The sequence below is a fragment of the Eriocheir sinensis genome, chromosome 37 (genome assembly GCF_024679095.1).
Source record: "Eriocheir sinensis breed Jianghai 21 chromosome 37, ASM2467909v1, whole genome shotgun sequence".
Taxonomy (NCBI): Eukaryota; Metazoa; Arthropoda; class Malacostraca; order Decapoda; family Varunidae; genus Eriocheir; species Eriocheir sinensis.
The window spans coordinates 13,634,177-13,651,783 of record NC_066545.1 but is presented as its reverse complement, the minus strand read 5'-3'; the positions used below and the strand labels follow the sequence as shown (position 1 = coordinate 13,651,783).

Below are 17,607 nucleotides of genomic sequence, written 5' to 3'. Positions count from 1 at the left end.
ATACATACATACATACATACACACATACATACATACCATACAAAACTGTTGACAAATTGAACTAAAATGGCGTAACAAAATCATTTACTATCTGAACTGAGCTAATGACTGAGACTTGTTGAAATATGAGAGACAAGAGCGACCTGCCATATTATAACAGGTGACAAATTGAGTTAAGTGACCCAAAAAAGACTCCTGGTTGCATTTCTGGGCTAACTGAATCGCTTTTTTTTTTTTTTCATGATGGACTAAATTATTATTAAATGCACCTTGTTGAAATTTGCGGGAGTGACTAAAGTAGAATCCATAAATGATCACAAATTCAGATAAACTAGCTTACCAAAATGCCTTCGTTAAATTACTATAAAAAAAACAATACATTTCTATGCCCTGTCACCTAAAAACCAACAGGCCTTCCTCACCACATAAAAACCTACACATTTCTATGCCTTGTCACCTAAAAACCAACAGTCCTCCCTCACCACATAAAAAACTACACATTTCTATGCCCTGTCACCTAAAAAACAACAGTCCTCCCTCACCACATAAAAAACTACACATTTCTATGCCCTGTCACCTAAAAACCAACAGGCCTTCCTCACCACATAAAAAACTACACATTTCTATGCCCTGTCACCTAAAAAACAACAGTCCTCCCTCACCACATAAAAAACTACACATTTCTATGCCCTGTCACCTAAAAACCAACAGGCCTCCCTCACCACATAAAAAACTACACATTTCTATGCCCTGTCACCTAAAAAACAACAGTCCTCCCTCACCACATAAAAACCTACACATTTCTATGCCCTGTCACCTAAAAACTAACAGGCCTTCCTCACCACATAAAAACCTAAACATTTCTATGCCCCACCAAAAAATGGGGAGAGGATAGGTTAAGTATATCGTGTTTACTCTCTGGGATGCTCTAATATATTTTTTTACAGTAAGGAAACAGCTAGAGGGCAAAAAATAAAGAAAACAGTACTGAAAAAAAAGCCAGAAAATCAGTTCCTATGAAAAGGTAAAAGAGGAGCGCCCAAAAGAGAGGTCATATGTCTTGTTGAAATATGTGTCAAAAGTAAGCAAGTAAATATATCATCGATCATAAACTGAGCTCAACATATATAACGCGGTAGGAAATGTAACATGTGTAAAGGTTTGGTTACATTTCTGGGACAAGTTCATCATGGTTGCTCTCTGGACTGGGATAATAAATGCGTCTGCTTGAAATATGAGGCAAGAGTGAGCAGTAAATACACTAAATACACGTACACGCTTGGTTACATTTCAGGGCTAAGGGATTCATGGGCTTTTTTGTGTGTCTTTGCTTTCTTCAGGAGCCTGGTGGTCGGCCCTAGCTCGTCATGGCGCAGGCAGTTTTTATAGTGGCGCCATTTATCCTTGGCTCATGCTGCCCCCCGGAACTCATGATTCACTTGGACGGTATTTTCTAGCGTCCGGGTTGATGGGTAGTCTTCAGGACAGCATGTGGGTAGTCTTAGGCCACTCGGCGGTGACTGAAAAATCCTTGGCTCGGTGAATGCGGGATCCGAACGCTAACCACTCACCACCCTAACATGACCTAATAAATGGATCTGGTTGAAATATGCGACAGGAATGACATAGTAAATTTGTATTGACGCATGCAGAGCTGAACTAGACTGGAAAAATATACCGGGTTACTATTTTGGGGGCTGTATTTATTTAAACAACCTCCAATACCTTTCTTCATTTCACTTCTTTTCTTTCCTTTTAGAAGTCTGCAAACCTCACTCAATTTTCCTTTTCTTTGTACTACTTTTTTCTCCTTCACCTTTCCCCCACTCACCACCACCCGCTTCATAATGCAACAATCATCCCTCCTACTTGTTCCTCCTTTCCCCAGTCAGTCCCTAAGGCCTTCATTTTTAAGCTGAAAGGTCTGTCTAACACAATTTTTCCCGTCTTCAGCCTTCCTTCCCTGCGCCGCTAACTCGTTCAGAAGGTTCCTACTCCCCCCCCCCCCCCCTTCCTCCCTATTCTTTCATTATGCAGCAAACATCGTCCAAACTAGTTTCTTTCTTTCGTTTACTCCTTCACTCTTTTCTTTTTAAACTCTTAGAACTCTGCCAGCCACATTTAATTTTCCTTTTCTTCGTATTACTGAGGCTTAACTCTTCCCAAAATTATCTCCATTTCTTGACTACCTTCTTTTTTATGCAACAAACATCGTACCAACAAGTTTCTTTCTTCCGTTTACTTCTTCATTCTTTTCCTTTTTAAACTCTTAGAACTCTGCCAGCCACATTTAATTTTCCTTTTCTTCGTATTAATAAGGGATTAACTCTTTCCACAATTATCTCCATTTCCTCACTACCTTCTTTTTTTATACAACAAACATCGTTCTTGCTAGTTTCTTTTTTTCCGTTTACTCTTTCACTCTTTTTCTTTTTAACTCTTAGAACTCTGCCAGCCACATTCAATTTCCCTTTACTTTGTACTACTGAGGTTTAACTATCTCAAAATTTACCCCCATTTCTTCCCCTTTCTTTCATTATACAACAAACATCTTTTCTACTCATTTATTTCTTCTTTTCACTTCTTTACTCTTTTCCTTTTAGAAGTCTGCCAACCTCATTCAGTTTTCCTTTTCTATGTATTACTAAGGCTGAACTCTTTCCCAAATTATCTCCATGTCTTCCACTTTCTTTCATTATACAACAAACATCTTTTCTACTCATTTATTTCTTCTTTTCACTTCTCTACTCATTATACAACAAACATCTTTATTCAGTTTTCCTTTTCTATGTATTACTAAGGCTGAACTCTTTCCCAAATTATCTCCATGTCTTCCACTTTCTTTCATTATACAACAAACATCTTTTCTACTCATTTATTTCTTCTTTTCACTTCTTTACTCTTTTCCTTTTAGAATTCTGCCAACCTCATACAATTTTTATCTTCTTTCCATCATTGTAGCAATAACTCTTTCAATCTTCTTTTATTATACAACAGAAACATCCTCATTACTCGTTCTTTCCTCCCTCAACTTCTCTAGTCCCTTCATAGTGGAGGAGAGCTGTTTTTCTGGTATAATTTCCCCGCTATTTACCTTTTTTTCCGCGATATGAACTCTTCCTAAAGACACCTAGCCCCTTCCCCTCTTTCAATATACAACAGACATCCTTCCAAATGGTGTCTTTCTCTCCTTCACTCCTTCACCGTTTTCATTTTAAAGTAATCTCTCTGTCTATCACATTTCTCAATTTTTTTTTCCCATTTTCTTACAATTTGACTCTTTAGAAAGGTATTACTCCTCCATTTCTTTCACCCTGAGTCTAATAGTCCATCAATTTGTATCTCTCCTCCACTTATTCACTTTTTTTTTCCTTTTAGAACGCTAGCAACTACATTTAACTTTCCTTTCTTTCTTCTTCCTTCTTCCCCTTTCTTTCTTCCTTCCTTTCTTTCCTTTCTTTATATTACTGAGGCATTAACTCCTTCACCCTCCTTTTCTTACGCATTTATCATCATTATTACTCGTCTCTTCCTTCCTTTCTTTCCTTCCTTTCTTTTCTTTCTTTCCTTTTCTTTATATTATTAAGGCATTAACTCCTTCACCTTTCTCTTATTCTGTATTTATCATCATTCTTACTCGTTCCTTCCTTCCTTTCTTCCACTCCATCAAGCCCTCCTTCATTTTTTAGCAGAGAGGTCTGTCTAACACAATTTTTCCCGTCTTTAACCTTCCTTCCGGCGCTAACTCGTTCGGAAGGCGGGAATGGAGACGCCTTGACACCTCTCTTTGGGCGTTAACCCGATCTGTTAAAGGCTGTTACGGACGTTATGGACATTTTCTTTGCTGCTAACGACTTTTTCGAGGGGCGGGGGTGAGGGGGAGGGGCAGTCTTTGTGTGTGATCTTGTTTTTCTCTTTTTTTTCTTCTTTTCGATCAGGGAGAAAGGGTGTTAAGTGTGTTTGGTATGTGATTCTATTTCTTTTTAACTTATTTACTTCTTTTCTTTCATTTATTTATAATTTTCTTTAGTTTTCGATTCATCTTTTTTTGTTTTTCTTTTTTTGTGTGAATGCGTATTTCTTTTTTTTTTTTCCATTACACGTATTTTCTGTTGTTGTTTTTTGGTGGGGGGGTAAATTTAAATCTCTCTCTCTATCTATCTATCTATCTATCTTTCTTAACGTTCTTCTCCCTCTTTGTCTCTCCTTTCTAACGTTATTTTAACTCTACATCATCTTCTGTAACGTTCTTGCCTTTTACGTTCTTCATCTCTCCTTCATTTAACGTTCTTTTTCCTCTTCGTCTTCCCTCTAACGTTCTTTTCACCGTCTCTTCTCATTAACGTTCTCGTCTCTTACGTTCTTCATTTCTCTCCTTTTCTTCTTCGTTCTTCTTTTTCTCACTCGTCGTCTCTCCTCCTCAACGTTCTTCTCCCTCTTCGTCTTCTTTTTAACGTTCCTCTACATGTCTTTTTTCTAACGGTCTTGTCATTAACGTTCATCTTCTTTTAATGTTCTTCTCGTTCTTCGTTTCTCTTCCCTAACGTTTTTCTCCTTTACGTTCTCCTTCTAACGTTCTTCTCTAACTTCTTCATTTTTAACCTTCCTGACACTCTTCACCTCGCTCCGTCAGCCCCACACAGCCGTACAAAATCTCCACTAATTGTCGACAAGCCTCCACTTCTCGTCTTGCAGCAGCTCGGCCTCGCTAAGCCTCTCAGCGCCATCTGTGTGTCGGTCTCGGCGCGGCTAACAAGATTTCCCTACCGCCGCCAAGAAACCGTTGCATCCTCGGAGACAGTCTATTTTCACGGATGGAGAAGCAGCGACTAAAGGTGTGGCACGTGGGAAGAGAAGGTCAATGCAGTGGTTTTCCTTTAAATTAGACGGTTAATGAAAGAAAATGGGTATTCTTTTAATCATTTAGACAGTTAAAATGAAATATAGCGAACATCTTTTCACCGCTCAAGACCTATTTTCACAGTCGATGTGTCAGGAGGTCATTGTACTAGTGTCCTTTAATTCAGAGGTAAAATTAAGGTTGGGGGTATACGCTATAGCTGCGCGTGGCCGTGGTGTTCATCTCCGTTACACTGGCCCTTTCAGCTTGTGGGGGTATGAATCAGTTTTTCCCGGGGAGCATGGCCAGTGTGACATCCGGGTTACCACGGTTTACCTTCCCCAGGTTTCCCCAGGTACCCATTAATCGACCAGCCAGAAAGGGAGGATGAACAGCTGGGTGATATGCAAGCTGACTGCCCACGCCGAGATTCGATCCTGGGCCAGTCACGCTAACCGCTGTACCACGGAGTTGGTTTAATTTAGGTAGTTAAAATTAAAGGACATTTTTTTTATTAAGAGTGAAGAAAAAACGGACAGATTAAATTTTCGTCACAAAATACCTTTATTATTTAAAGGTGAGGAAATTAAGCTTAGTCAATCACTTTCCCTTCCTTTACTAAGACGAATTTTCATCACTCGAGGCTAAGTAAGTTATCATGATCAGGAGAGAAAGACACGAGGGAAAAAATTCAACCAAACGATCGAGGTAGTACTTTCCGGTCACGATAATTATTCTCTTTTTCCATCAACAAAACACCAAAAAATTAAGCTCAGCCAATCACTTTCCCTTCACAGAAAAGAAAAAAAAATCCACAATAAAAAAACGAAAAGCCGGCCAACTTCCTGAGCCAAAAAAAAATAAGATAAAAAAAAATAAAATCGAGTCAACTTCCTAAGCCGACCCGACCCGACCTGACCTGATTGACATATTCTCTTCCTCAAAAAAAACAAAAAAATGAAAAATAATAAAAAAACGAGTAAAAAAAGGGCGCCTCGTAAAGCTGATTATTCCAAGGGTTTTCGGTAATTTGATGAAGGCGCACAATAGATTGATTAACTTTCCATTAGAGGGTTAGAATGCAGGGAGAGTGAGGCCATTGATTAGGATTGATTAGCTACCCATTATGAGATCGAAGAGGAGGAGAAGGGAGAGAATGGGAAGGAAGGTCCGGCGATGAGGGAAAGGAGGGTGAAGGAGTACGGCGGGAAAGAAGGAAGGAAGGAAGAGGGGAAGGGAGGGGATGAAGGATGGGGAAGGAAAGGAAGGGGGTAAGATAGGGAGGGGGTAAGGAAGGAAGAAATGAAGGCAAGGACAGAAGGAAGGAAGAAAGGAAAGGGGGAAGGTTGGGGATGAAGGATGGGGAAGGAAAGGAAGGGGGTAAGATAGGAAGGGGGTAAGGAAGGAAGAAATGAAGACAAGGACAGAAGGAAGGAAGAAGGGAAAGGGGGAAGGGAGGGGATGAAGGAGGGGGAAGGAAAGGAAGGAAGGAAGGGGATACGGAAGGTAGATATGAAGGCAAGGAGAGAAGGAAGGAAGGAAGGAAAGCGGGAAGGTTGGGGATGAAGGATGGGGAAGGAAAGGAAGGGGGTAAGATAGGGAGGGGGTAAGGAAGGAAGAAATGAAGGCAAGGACAGAAGGAAGGAAGGAAGGAAGGAAGGGAAAAAGGAAGGTTATTAAGGAAAAACATGAGGAAGACAAAGGAGGTAGGCAGGAAGGAAGGAAAGAAGGAAGAAAGGAAGGAAGGAAGGATGGATGGAAGAATCAAGAAAGGAAATGAGGAAAAGAGGGGGAGAAAAAAATGTAGGTAGTGAACAAGAAAGACACGAAAGAAAGGAGCAAGGAAGAGAGAGAGAGAGGAAGGAAGGAAGGGACAAAGGAACGAAGGAACGAAGAAGGGAAATCACGAAGAAAGGAATGAGATAAGAAGATAAGAGGTCTAACAAGTCTTCAAGATAGCCGTCAAATCTGAGTGAAAGGTGACAGGCAGGGTAGGACAAGAGGCAGCCGTGCGGGACCTGATCAGCTGAAGTCTTGGAGGAAGGATTATGAAGGGGCTCTTGTGACCAGGGCGGGAGAGGGCGAGGACTCAGGCTCTTAGGAAGGAATCAAGGCGCCTGGAGAAGCCCTGCCGAAGATGATAAGGCAGGGCAGGGGACCGTCCGGGATAAATGTGTGATTGAACCCTGTGAATGCGGTTCTTAGGAAGGCATTAAGAGTCGTATTACAAGACAATTCGCAACCCAAAAACACATATTTGACAAGGCTTTCGTAGGTGTTGTGGGCATTTCCAAGGGTAGTTTTATGACCCTGGTGGTAGTGTAACCCTTCTTCTGTACCGTGAACCTGAAGAAACACTCATAAGAATCTGATTGACCCCTTCTTTGACCTTTAGAAATAGGAAGCGAATTTGTCTTGTAATACCGACCTTAGAGTCATATTACAAGACAAATCGCAGCCCAAGAACACATATTTGACAAGGCTTTCGTAGGAGTTGTGGGCATTTCCAGGAGCAGTTTTTGACCCTGGTGGTAGTGTGACCCTTCTTCTGTACCGTGAACCTGAAGAAACACCCATTAGAACCTGACTGACCCCCCAAGAACACATATTTGACAAGGCTTTCGTAGGAGTTGTGGGCATTTCCAGGAGTAGTTTTATGACCCTGGTGGTAGTGTGACCCTTCTTCTGTACCGTGAACCTGAAGAAACACTCATTAGAACCCGACTGACCTCCTCTTTGACCTTTAGAAATAGCTGATGTGAGAAGCGAGTGTGTCTTATTATACCAACCTAAGTTTCGGCGGTGGCGGAGTGGTCAGCGTGCGAGCGTGGTAAACCCGTGGACCTAGTTCGAGCCCCGCCAATGCACACTGATAATATTTTTCAGCCATCGCCAAATGCCAGACCAGCGTTAGCAAATTATCGTACTCAGCACACTGTTTATTCCTGGTTGCGAAAGAAAGATCAATATAGTCAACGGTTGCAATGAAAACTTTAATAGAATGACGTTATGTGTTGGTACGATAGTTTTGGAGCTGTAACTAATAAATGCAATGTTCTGAGTACGATAATTTGCACGCTGATGATATTTTCAGCCATCGCCAAGTGCCAGACCAGCGTTACTAGATTATCGTACTCAGCGCACTGTATATTGCTGGTTCTGACCCATAACTATTGCGAAATGAAGATCTATATAGTCAACGGTTGCAACGAAAACTCTAATAGAATGACGTTATGTGTTGGTACGATAGTTTTGGATGTGTAGTTACGTAATGAATGCAATGTTCTGAGTACAATAATCTCTGGTAATGCTGTGCCAGACGAGTACCCACATTGCTGCCCAGGTCTTCAATCAACCCTAACTTAAATGATTTGGTCAAGAGGAGAACCGGGGGCAGCATGGGACAAGGAAGAGTCATACATCACGGCAGCAACTATAAAAAAAATCCGCCTGCGCCACTACGGGTTGGGGTCGTCCGGGAGTCTCCTCAAGAAAGCCTACGAGCGCTACAGACATCACCGGAAATAAAAACAAAGCATTTTCCTATTGAATGAAAGGAGTGGAAAAGAAAACAAAAATTATGACTCACCACTAATGACTGTCGCTATAAATAAAGGATAAATGAGGAGATAATGATGAGTGATGAATGTGACTTTTCTAATTAACGGAGGGAGGTCAGGAGTAATACATGGCACACACACACACACACACACACACACACACACACACACACACACACGCGCACCAATCAGGCAACACACAAACACCATTATACAAGAAATACAAGACGCCGCTGTTTCAGGCTGGGAGGCGCAGCAACACAACACAAGGAGAAGATTCGGACAGGTGAACAGTGAAAGTAAAAGTAAAGGTGTGTTTCTCAGGTGTTGTTGTTGTGGTTGTGGTGTTGTTGTTGTTGTTGTTGTTGTTGTGGTGGTGGTGGTGGTGATGTTGATATTGGTGGTGGTAGTGTGGTTCATGGTGGTGATGGTGATGAGGTTGGCAATGCTGGTGGTGATGATAGTGGTGATGAGGGTTAAATGGTGATGAGATAATGATTAAAAAAAAAACTTGGATGATGCTAGAAATAATAATAATGGTAATGATGATGATGATGGTGGTGATAAAGGGTGGTGGTGATAATGATGGTGGTGATGATGGTGGTAGTGGTGGTGGTGATGAAGGGTGGTGGTGGTGGTGATAATGATGGTGGTGATGATGGCGGTGGTGGAAACTTCAGTGGTGGTTTAATGGTGTTGATGAAAGGTTTTGAAGTTCAGATGAAAGGGAAAACTGGGAAAACTGAGCGTAATTATTTTTTCACCTCTTTCCCTTTTTCTTTCTTTCATTCTTTCTTTTTCCTTCTCAATAAACTCAGCGGCCTTCACACTTAACCAAATCCCTCCAACTTCTATTATTTACGAAGCTTATCTGACTTAATATAACTGGATCACTGGAAAATATCTCTCTCTCTCTCTCTCTCTCTCTCTCTCTCTCTCTCTCTCTCTCTCTCTCTGGCACAAAAAGGCAAAACACAGGAAAGTTTGCATTGCCACGGCGCCTTTAGCTACACAGGGGGGAGGGGGGAAGGGGGGAGAGGGAGGGAGAAAGGGAGAGAGAATGGGAGAGAAGGAGGAAAAGGATAACAGGGGGAAGGGAGAAAGGAGGAACAGCAGGGAGGGGGAGGGGAAGGGAAAAGAGAGGGGCAGGTGGGGGGAAAGGGGAAGGGGGAAGGAAGGGGGAAGGTGGGAGGGACAGTGAGGGGAAGGGACAGAAGGGAGGGGGAGGCAGGGGAAGGGATAGAAGGGGAAGGAGGGGAAAGAGAAGGACAGCAGGGAAGGGGAGGGGGGGAGTGGGGAGACGAAGGAGAGGAGCAGGGGAGAGGGACAACCGAGAGGAGTAAAAATGAAAGGGGGGAGAGGGAGAGGGGAGGGGGAGGGGGGAGGGACAGGTAGAGGGGGAGGGGGGAGGGATAGGTAGAGGGGGAGGGGCGGGCCAGGTGACGGGAAATAACAAATAACAATGAAAAAAAGGTAAACAAACTGCCAGCCACACGAGGGGAGGGGAGGGGAGGGGAGGGAGAGGAGAGGAGGTGAAGGAGGAGGGGAGGGAGGGGAGGTGAGGGGGGAGGGGGAGGGAGGGGGAGGGCAATGATTGGGAAGCGATTGACATGACAAAAACGATGATATAAAAAACAAGAAAGAAAAAAACACAAAGGAAGGAAGAAAGGAAGGAAGGAAGGAAGGAAGGAAGAAAGGAAAGAAGGAAGGAAGGAAGGAAGGATGGATCAAGAAAGAAAAGGAGGAAGAGAGGGAGAGAAAAAGAGGAAGGTAGTTAAAAAGGAAGAAACGAGAGAAAGGAGCAAGAGAGAGAAAGAGAGAGAGAGAGAGAGAGAGAGAGAGAGAGAGAGAGAGAGAGAGAGAGAGAGAGAGAGAGAGAGAGAATGTTCTTCCCTCCTTTCTCATCCTTCGCTATCTTCTTGCATTCTCTTCCCATCTTCTTCTTCCTCTTCAACCCGGACTCAAGATTAACTCTCTACAGAAGATCAAGAATGAGCTCCGGGAGGCAGAATGAGACAAGCTAGATGGCGCCACTATAAACACTCGCCTGCGCCATAACGGACTGAGGATGACAACAAGACCTTACCAAAACAGTGTACCCATGCCATAATCTTAACGTAAAAGTACTTAGTAACATGACACTAACTGGACTAACTGTAACCTGACACTAACTAACACTAACTGACTAACTAACTGACTGACTAACTAACACTAACTGGCTAACTAACTGACTGACTAACTGGCACTAACATGACACTAACTGACTAACTAACTGACACTGACTAACTAACTGACTGACTAACATGACACTAACATGACACTAACTAACTGGTAACTGGGAAAACTGAGCATAATTGTTTTTCCACCTCTTTCCCTTTTCTTTCTTTCATTCTTTCTCTTTCCTTCTATATAAAATCAACAACCTTCACACTTAACCCAATCCCTTCAACCTCTATTATTTACGAAGCTTATCTGACTTATTATTACTGGACTAACTGATCTCGCAACATGACACCAAAAAATCACTAAGGCACTGCTCCACTACCCCGTCCTTGGCACTACCTGGCCGGCACTCCCTCGCCGCTAACCCGATGTGCCACGGCTGACCAAAGAAGACCCAGGCATGCAAAACAGCCGTCCATTCCAGCATATGTTGTACCCAGGGAAGTAACATGACCTAACTCTCTCTCTCTCTCTCTCTCTCTCTCTGCAATTTTTTTTCCTTGCTTGGTCATTTTTCTCGTTCCTGACTTATTTTCTGTATTTTTCTGTCCTTGTTTTTTTTTTGTTTTTTTTTTACTCAAGTCGCTGGGTCTATAATTTGTTCTCTCTCTCTCTCTCTCTCTCTCTCTCTCTCTCTCTCTCTCTCTCTCTCTCTCTCTCTCTCTCCAAGGCCCAAGAAAAATATATCCTCGTATTTTTCTCCCCAAACGACAGACAAACAGACAGACAGACAGACAGAGCCGCTGCGGGGGATCAGCGAACCGCGAGTACTCTGGAGGAAGGACGAAAGAGAGAGAAAAAAAAGGGAGTGGAGAGGAAAGAAAAAAATGATAGTTACATTTTTTTACTTTTTTATGGCTATCGGTTCGCCTCATTTAATCCCTTATGTCACGCACGCAGCCAGGTAAAAGACTTAATTAGTGGTGCACCTGTCTGTCAGCTATCCAGTCAGCCAGTCAGTCAATCGATCAGTCAGTCAGCCAATCAGTTTTCAATTAATACATCTCTTCAGTCATTCAATCAGTCACCTCTTTAGTTAGTCAGTCAATCAATCAGTCAATCAGTCAATCAGTCAGTCAGTCAATCAGTTTTCAATTAATTCATCTCTTCAGTCATTCAATCAGCCACCTCTTTAGTCAGTCAGTCAGCCAGATAGTCAGTCAGTCAATCAGTCAGTCAGTCAATCAGTCAGTCAGTCAGTCAATCGGTTATCAACTAATGCATCTGTTCAATCATTCAGTCAGTCACCTCTTCAGTCAGTCAGATACCCAGTCAGTCAGTCAGCGAGTTGTTTATTCAGTCAGTCAGCTAGTCAGTCACCCAAACATTTAATAAGTTGGCTCAGTCATCCAGTCAGTCAATCAGTCAACCAGTTACTGAGTCAACCAGGGGATCAATGCGTCAATCAGCTATTCAGTCAGTCAGTCAAAGTCAGTCAGTCAGTCTATCAACTAGTGTAAGCAATTCAAAGGTATGTGTGTGTGTGTGTGTGTGTGTGTGTGTGTGTGTGTGTGTGTGTGTGTGTGTGTGTGTGTGTGTGTGTGTGTGTGTGTGTATCGGTCTGCAGCTCTACACGCACACACAACAGCCACCGCCTAATCTGGGTGGGTGGGGGAGGAGGAGGGGAAGGTAAGGGGAGAGGGGGAAGAGGAGGGGGGAGGAAAGAGGGGAGGAGAGAACAATTCGATAGGAGAGTGAGGCGAAAGAGGAGAGGGAGGAGGAGGTTGAAAGGAGGGGAGCAGGGGAGACAGGCGGAGGAGAGGAGGAGGAGGAGGGACGAGAGAGATGGAGGAAGGAGAGGGGGGGATGACAGGTGAGGGAGGGGAGGTAAAATGGAGGAAAAGAGAACGTAAGGGGAGGAGGAGACGAGGGAAGAGAGAGAACGAGAATATAAAGGAGAGATGGAAGAGAAGAAGAACGAGAGAAGAACGACGAGGAGGAGGAGGAGTAGATAGGAGGGAATGGAGGAGAGAAGTGAAAAAAGATGAGGGGAGGAAGAGGTAAAGAAGGAAACAACGACAAGGGTACAAGAAGAAGATGGAGAGGAACAAGAACGGAAAGAAGAGGAAGAAAAAGAAGAAAAGAAAGAAGAGGGGAAAGAATGAGGGGAAGAAAAGGTAAAGAAGGAAACAATGACAAGGATGCAAGAAGAAGATGGAGAGGAACAAGAACAGAACGAAGAGAAAGAAGAAGAAGAGGGGAAAGAGAATGAAGGGGAAGAGAATGAGGAGGAAGAGAATGAGGGGAAGAGAATGAAGGGGAAAAAAAGGCGAAGAAGGAAATAATGACAAGGGTACAAGAAGAAGATGGAGAAGAACAAGAACGGGAAGAACAGAAAGAAGAAGAAGAGGGGAAAGAGAATGAGAGGAAAGAGAATGCTAGAAGATAGCGAAGAGTGAGAAAGAAGGGAGGAAGAAAAACGTGAAATGGAAGAAAACGAAGGAGATGAGAGAATGATGAGGGGAAGAAAATGGAGGGAAGAGATTGAGGGGAACAGAATGCGAGAAGATGACAAGGGAACGAGAAGATAATGGAGGAGGACAAAAACAAGATGGAGGAAGGAAGAGGGGAAGAGGATGGGTGAAAGAGGATGAGGGGGAGAGGATAAAACAATGAGAATGAAGTTGAAATGAAGAAGATGAGGGGAAAAAGATAAGGGGAAAGGAGAATGCGGGAAAGATGTTAAAAGATGACGAGGGCACGAAAAGATGATAGGGAAGGAGACAGAAGAATAAAGAAGAAGAGGGGAAGATAAGGAGAAGAGCATAATAGGAATGAGAATAAACAGAAAAAAAAATAAAAGAAGATAAGGGGAGGAAAATGAGGGGAAGATGAGGGGAAAAAGATGAAGGGAAAGGAGAATGAGGGAAAGAAGAGGGAAAAGGATAAAAAGAAGAGCAAAATAGGAAGATAATGAAGAAATGACAATAAACAGGAAAAAAAAGAAAAAGAAGATAAGGGAAAAAAGATGAAGGGAAAAAAGAATGATGAGAGGGATAGATAACATAACACAGGCCCTTCATGGTACGCCGCAAGACCGAGCATCCATCTAACCAGCGTTCTCACACCTGGACACACGCTTCCCACGCTCACCTGGGCTTATGTACGGACACGTATGAGTACAGGTGAGGGGGAGGGGAGGAGGAGGAGAAAGGAGGAAGAAGAGGAGGGGGGATGGAGGAAGAGGGATTGCGGTATGCCAGAAATAGAGCAGAAAGGAAGGAAGGAAAGAAGGAAGGATAGAGGAGATTGTATGCATGGGATAAATGAAGCGAGAATGATAAAGGAGGAGGAGGAGGAGGAGGAGGAGGAGGTTGTGTATATAGAGAGATATGGTCAAGAAGAATATGATAAGGAGGAGAAAGGGGAGATAAAGAGGAGGGCGAATGTATGACGTGGAGAAATGAGATGATGATAAAGGAGAAGAAGAAAAAAACAAGAATGATGAAGAAAACAAGAACAAGAAGAGATGAAGAAAAGGAAGAAGAATAACAAAAAGAAGAAAGGTGGAAAGAAAGGTAAAGAAAAAAGAACAAAAAGAACAAGAATGAAGAAAACGAGAAGAACAAGAAGAGAAAGACGAAGAAAAGAGAAGAAAATGATAACAAAAAGAAGAAAGGTGGGAAGAAGGGTAAAGAAAAAAGAACAAGAAGAACAAGAATGATGACGAAAACAAGAAGAAAATGGAGAGAGAAATGAAGAAAAGGAAGAAGAAAAAAAGAAAAAATGAAAGAGAAAAAAAACAAAATCATAAAAAACAATCAACTAAATAAAACAAAGAAAACAAGTAATACACACACACACACACACACACACACACACACACACACACACACACACACACACACACACACACAAGAAGGGGGAACGCGTTAGGTCAGTGCAAAGGAATGAGAAATGAATGTTCTTGGGGAAGGGAGGAAAGGGAGGGAAGAGCAGGGGAGGGAAGGGAGAGAAAGGGGGGAGGGGGGAGGGGGGGGTAGCCAATCAGGGCACGAGGATTCCCCGAACACGCGAGGCTGGAGAGAGAGAGAGAGAGAGAGAGAGAGAGAGAGAGAGAGAGAGAGAGAGAGAGAGAGAGAGAGAGAGAGAGAGAGAGAGAGAGAGAGAGAGAGAGAGAGAGAGAGAGAGAGAGAGAGAGAGGTTGTTGAGAAGGATATTGAGGTGAAGGGGGGGGTACAAGAGGAGGAGGAGGAGGAGGAGGAGGAGGAGGAGGAGGAGGAGGAATCCCTAGGTGGGTCGTGAGTGAAGATTCTGGACATGTGTGTACGTATGTGCGTGTGTGTGTGTGTGTGTGTGTGTGTGTGTGTGTGTGTGTGTGTGTGTGTGTGTACGTTCCAGGCGGTGCACACTCCCTTATGTATGCAGGATTCAGTGAGAGGTGAAGGAAAGGGAGAGAGAGGAAGAGAGAGGGAGAGGGAGGGAGGGAGAGAGGGAGAAGGGACGGAAGGGGAAATGGAGGAGGAGGGAGAGATTGAGGGATGGAGTGAGGGGTAAGAGAGGAAAGAGAAAGGAGAGAGAGAGAGAGAGAGAGAGAGAGAGAGAGAGAGAGAGAGAGAGAGAGAGAGAGAGAGAGAGAGAGAGAGAGAGAGAGAGAGAGAGAGAGAGAGAGAGAGAGAGAGAGAGAAATGGTAGAGAGAAAGGAAGAGAAAGGGATTGAGAAAAGAGAAGAGAAACGGGAGAAAGAAGAGGAGAGGGAGAAGGAGAAAGAGAGAGAGAGAGGACATGAATGAGATGAGAGAGGAATGGGAAAGGAAAGGAAGAGAAAGGGAATGAGAAAAGAGGAAAGAAAAAGGGAGACAGAAGAGGGAGAAAGAGAGATAGAGAGAAAGGGAAAGGGAGGAAAGAAAGAGTAAGGGATTGTCATCGGAAAGAAAGGAAAGACGAGATGACAGAGAGAGTGACATGCTGAAAAAAAAAAAGGGAGGAGAAAGAAGGAAAAATGGAGCGATATAGGGTTATGTTAGCATGGGTTAGAATGAAGGAGATTGAGTTAGGTTGAACAAGAGTGTGTTAGGTTAAGTTAGGTTAGGTTTGGATGGGTTAGGTGAGGTTGAGAAAGGCCACATAGAAAATAAATCATGTAAGGTTATGTTAGCATGGGTTAGAATGAAGGAGATTGAGTTAGATTGAGCAAGAGTGTGTTAGGTTAGGTTAGGTTAGGTTAGGTTAGGTTAGGTTTGGATGGGTTAGGTGAGGTTGAGAAAAGCCACATAGAAAATAAATCATGTAAGGTTACGTTAGCATGGGTTAGAATGAAGGAGATTGAGTTAGATTGAGCAAGAGTGTGTTAGGTTAGGTTAGGTTAGGTTTGGATGGGTTAGGTGAGGTTGAGAAAAGCCACATAGAAAATAAATGATGTAAGGTTATGTTAGCATGGGTTAGAATGAAGGAGATTGAGTTAGATTGAGCAAGAGTGTGTTAGATTAGGTTAGGTTAGGTTAGGTTAGGTTTGGATGGGTTAGGTGAGGTTGAGAATGGCCACATAGAAAATAAATGATGTAAGGTTATGTTAGCATGGGTTAGAATGAAGTAGAATGAGTTAGGATGAGCAAGAGTGTGTTAGATTAGGTTAGGTTAGGTTTGGAAGGGTTGGATGAGGTTGAGAAAGGCCACATAGAAAGGGAGCGATGTCGGGTTATGTTAGCATGGATTAGAATGAAGTAGACTGAGTTAGGATGAGCAAGAGTGTGTTAGATTAGGTTAGGTTAGGTTTGGAAGGGTTAGGTGAGGTTAGGAAAGGGTAATAGAAAGGGATTGTGAAAAAAGGAAAAGAGGGGAAAAGGGGAGGAAAGAGAGAGGGGAAATGAGAAAATAGGGGACAAGGAGAGAGGAAGGGGAGAGAAGGAATGAGAAAGGGAGAAAGAGGGGAACAGGGAAGAGATGGAATGAGAATATAGGAAGGAGGGGAAACGAAGAGAGGAAAGGGAGTTAGGAAATGAGAAAGAAGGAAAGAGGGGAAAATGGAGAGACAGGAAAGAAAGAGAAGGAACAAGAAGAGGGGAAAGGGAGAGAAAAAGGAGAGATGGAATGAGAAAAGAGAAAAGAATGGAAAAGACGAATGGGAAAGGGAAGGAGAAAGGGGGAAAGAGGAAAAAAGAAGAGAAAAAAAGAGGATGGAGGGGTCGATAATGGGTATATAGAGAGAATGAGAGAGGTAGAATAGGTTGAGGTTAGGTTGAGGTAGAGGGGGAAGAGGGGAACTGGGGAAAGGAAAAGGATAGAAGAAACAAGAAAGGGGGAAAGAAAGAAAAGGGAGAGAAAAGGAAAGAGAAACACTTGAAACACTTTATTATGCTTACAAAAATAAGGCATAGGAAAGAGATGGAATGAGAAAAGAGAAAAAAAGAGGGAAAGAAGAAACAAATGTGATAGACAGAAAATATGAAAAAAAAGTAAAGGGACAAGGGAAAGAAGAAGGGCATAGGAGAGGTTGGGAATAGGTGGATACAGAGGGTGAGAGGTGAAATAGGTTGAGGTTGCGTTAAAGAAGGGGGAATTTTTTTTCTTTTTTTTTACAGCTAAGGAGACCGTTCAAGGGCGTAAAGAAAATATAAAAAAAAAAAGCCCGCTACTTATTGCTCCTGAATAGAGGTAGAGTGGAGAGAAAACGAGTGAAAGAAGAAAGAGAGAGAGAAAAAGGAGAAGGGGGTTAAGTTGGGAAAGGGTACCTACATGGAGAATGAGGTAGATTAGGCTAAGGTGGGAGGGAGGGGGGTCGAGAAGGGGGGGGGGGGTTGAGATAGGTAGAGAAGCAAGGGAGTTTTAATTATCAAGGTATTGTATAACGTAATGTGGAGTGTTAAGGAGAGCGTGAACACCTAAATGAAAACACAGGTACGCCCTCTCTCTCTCTCACACACACACACACACACACACACACCTGTCTTCGTTAATGAGTCCAACACCACCTCAGAGGCACCCACTCACACCTGCACACCACCACCACCACACCTGAATCTTCATCACCACCACCACCACCAC

The 17,607-nt window shown here is 43.1% G+C and overlaps 3 long non-coding RNA genes across 3 annotated transcripts in view; 1 reads left to right on the top strand and 2 right to left on the bottom strand.

The window, feature by feature from the left end:
• The window catches only part of LOC127008291 (uncharacterized), an 865-nt gene extending 1 nt beyond the window's left edge, over window positions 1-864 (bottom strand). Inside the window, exons 1-3 of the long non-coding RNA XR_007760998.1 lie at window positions 698-864; window positions 578-637; window positions 1-517 (exon numbers count right to left, since the gene is read on the bottom strand). The exon at window positions 1-517 is cut by the window's left edge and continues 1 nt beyond it. This is a non-coding gene — a long non-coding RNA (uncharacterized LOC127008291). The remainder of the gene's footprint in view (window positions 518-577; window positions 638-697) is intronic.
• Window positions 865-2,311: 1,447 nt separating this feature from the next.
• Window positions 2,312-5,713, bottom strand: LOC127008290 (uncharacterized). The gene is made up of 2 exons (XR_007760997.1): window positions 2,927-5,713; window positions 2,312-2,615 (listed from the first exon to the last, which is right to left on the bottom strand). It is a non-coding gene; the product is annotated as an uncharacterized LOC127008290 (long non-coding RNA).
• Window positions 5,714-15,262: 9,549 nt separating this feature from the next.
• LOC127008292 (uncharacterized) lies at window positions 15,263-17,066 on the top strand. The gene is made up of 2 exons (XR_007760999.1): window positions 15,263-15,640; window positions 15,777-17,066. It is a non-coding gene; the product is annotated as an uncharacterized LOC127008292 (long non-coding RNA).
• Window positions 17,067-17,607: the final 541 nt, after the last annotated feature.